Raw genomic sequence first — 3,355 nt, forward strand, 5'->3', positions numbered from 1 at the left:
CTAGAGGCAACCAATTCTGTATTTGAATAACATTTTAGCTATAGTCCCTATGTCTAATAGGTGCTTTCAATACTCCAAGGCAAATGCAGAGAGGAAGTCTTTTATGAGATGAGTGGAGCCCTCTTGTTCCAACAATGCTCAAAGTTGCCATCTTTTCTTAGGCTCTTACTCCGGCTGCTTGACCCAGGAAGTTGTGGGCTTAGGTTTTCAGTTTTTACAGAGACATCATACAGGAACTCCCCTGTGACCTCTGGCACTCTAATTACAGATGTACAGTGTCAGCCTCATTCTTTGTCTTTTTGCCATATATCTCATGTCTGCAGTTGTTCATCTCTATCTGTTCACCCATTACTCAGTCCTGGTATTCTGCTCTGCTCTCTAGTATCTTATTGTTCTTGGAGAAACTTCTTTTGGCTTCTGGTACTGTGTGTTTTCCTAAGTGACAGCATGCCCATGTTTCTGAGTCTTTGATACAAAAGCAAACTTTCATATCAAAAGCAGTTGCAAGTTGCAGCGTCCCATTTACTGCTTGGGGACTGTCTCTTCAGAACAGAGCTAAAATAAATAAGGTTACCAGGTGACATATTTTATGTCTACCTTCTATAATATTTACTGCCACCCTATTTTTAAAGATGCATATTCTTCAGCCATTTGAATCCATTTCCAGAGCCTGTATTGCCATCAGTTTTCCTTTTAGTTGAAAATATGAGAAGGTGGTTTGTCTGGTCTCTTCACTATGATGCTCTTTTGACAGAATGCCTCACATATGAGGAATTCATTCCTGAAAAAGGGATAAATTTTAAATGATATAGAAATCTAGTAAATACTAAGGTGGAAAAAGTTTATATGCTTAAGATTACCAAGGTTAAGAAAAATAGAGTTATAAGGAGAATATATGCAATCAGAAACAAGTTGTATACAAATGCTATTAGGTCAGATAGGACTTGACTCAAATTTTTATTGAAGAAGAAATAATTTTTGTATTATATTTGGAAAAGACCAGTCTGTTTGGGGATCAGACTTTAGAATAGAACTGGAATAAATAAGAGGCTATAATAATAATAATGAAGTTAGACTAATAGCAATTTTTCTGCCAACAGAGGAACAAATGAATGGGCAAATGAATATCTATCATTGATATTTTATAGGATTATCTAATAGTATTTTCTAATGGACTATATGTCAGGTACACAAGAAAATGAAATGTCAAAGATGACCACAATTTTTGATTGAAGTTGCTAATGGTGTATAAACAGATTAGGTAAAGATAAGGATCTATTTAAAATTTTATTTATACTATATAGTTGAAAGTAGGTATATTAATTCATAGTTGAGTAAGTAAATAAATTTTAGACATTAAGCATTTAGATGAATTTTAATCAAAGGAACATAAAGGAAGCACCAAACTAAAACAAATCACATAAGTTAAAGTTTAGGGAAATGGATCCCAGGTGTGATTAACAACCCTTCTATGTACAGTCTGAATAAGAGTCCAAGAATAGACTACAAGCAACTGATTGGGTGTTCATTTTTTCTGGTTGTCCCATTATCAACATCATCAGCAGGAGCATCAGGACAATCTATATTCTGAATTGGTCCTGAGAGTCTGATGGAACTTCAGGGGGTCCTTCTCATTCAGGCTGTGACTCTCAACTGAAAGGAACAAGAAGATTCCTGCATCTTCTTCAGTCCTCTAACTTAAATAACTGCTGGAGTTGAGAGAACAATATAGGACTCTAAAATTTAGTTACCTGGAGAGATGGTCTGTAAAGGTAGCTGCCTTTACTGTCTGGGTCAGATAGAAATGCCTTTCATATCTGGTGCTAATTCTTTTACTCTTTAACATTACCAGGGGAAGCCAAAATCTTTGCTCCTTCTTTTCTTTCACCATTCATCCTCTTTAAATGTTAGTGTCTACTTCATTCTTTCCACTTGCCTAGACTTCTGGGATAGATAGGCATAATGTAATTTCCAATTGATGTCAATGGCCTAGTTAGTTGAGTTCACATGGCTCCTCTTGCCCTTATTTCATGGCACCTATCCTGCTGACCTTTCTGTTTGACATTTTCCCTAGAGATTTTACCACCTTAGAAGACTTTAAAGAGGAGCATGAGTTACCATCTATCTTCTGTAACTTCTTCAGGCTGGCAAAGGACTATAGGCTCTACCTATAAGAAGGGGTATAAAATATCATGCTACATTATTTCTTTATGAGGGTTCAGAAATTGACTGGTTAGGGTCTACATACATCAACATCTGAAAAAGATCAGATCAATTAGACAGTGGAATATTATTAAACAGATCATAACTGGGAGCAATAAGTGGCCCCCTCTATCCTTGGAAGGACAGAGCACTAGAAGATGCTCCCTCTGGGACAATGGCACAGAAGTTAAGTAACAGAAATCAAGACATCATACATTATACATGTTCCTGGTGTATTTTTGGCATCTGTGGGAGGTTACACTGCCAGTTTTTCACAGGAGATGCTACAGGATATGCTCAGGATATGTTACAGGTGTTGCCTGGAGAGGAGACCCAGAACTCCCACTAGTTTCAGTAACAGCGTATCTACTTTCCTCATTGTCCTGTTCAGCCTAAGTTCCATGGTAAATTACTGGTTTCCACTATTCTAGCCAGACTAGCGAATGCATGTACAGTTTTCAGTTCCTTATGACCAGTCTATTACAATAAGTACACTTTCATATGGGTTACCCAAGAGGAACGGACTTAACGTTAAGTCCACTAGAATGCATTTAATTAAATCAGCTGCAGAAAAATAGTTTTTCTTTTTACCTTCACCTTGAAACTTGCAAGATGGCTAAATAACCTTGGCTTGTTCCTTTGCATAAACCCAGAAAAACTGTAGAAATCTCCACTTGGGGAACCTCATTATGCTCCACAAGATCTCTTGCTATTGAGGTATAAATGTTTAAAAAAGAAGTGGGTATCACCCCATGGGTACAGGTCCTGGGATAGGGATTTGCCCTGAGAGCATTCTCATTTTTTGTGTGTCCATAAGAAAAGTTCCTCAAAATGTGGGGGAGAACCAGACTGTCACTGCAAGATAAAGGAATGTGTCAGGGAAGCCATCTGGCAGTACAGAGAAAGCCAGATAAGGATGGAAGTCTCAGTTACAGTTTTGCGAGTGAGTTAACCAGAGCTGTCTCAGCCCCAAATTAAGATAATTTATCCAGACTTACTGCCTAGAAGAAATGAATCAGTTAATGCAGAAAAGGAGGAGGGAACCAGCAGTTCAACATTCCCTAGGATGCCAGTGTAAGCTCCACAAGCATAGAATAGAAGAGAATCTAGGATCAGACTTCCCCAGAAGTTTCCAAAGATAGTTGATTATGTA

Source organism: Suncus etruscus, chromosome 1, assembly GCF_024139225.1.
Source record: "Suncus etruscus isolate mSunEtr1 chromosome 1, mSunEtr1.pri.cur, whole genome shotgun sequence".
Classification (NCBI taxonomy): Eukaryota; Metazoa; Chordata; class Mammalia; order Eulipotyphla; family Soricidae; genus Suncus; species Suncus etruscus.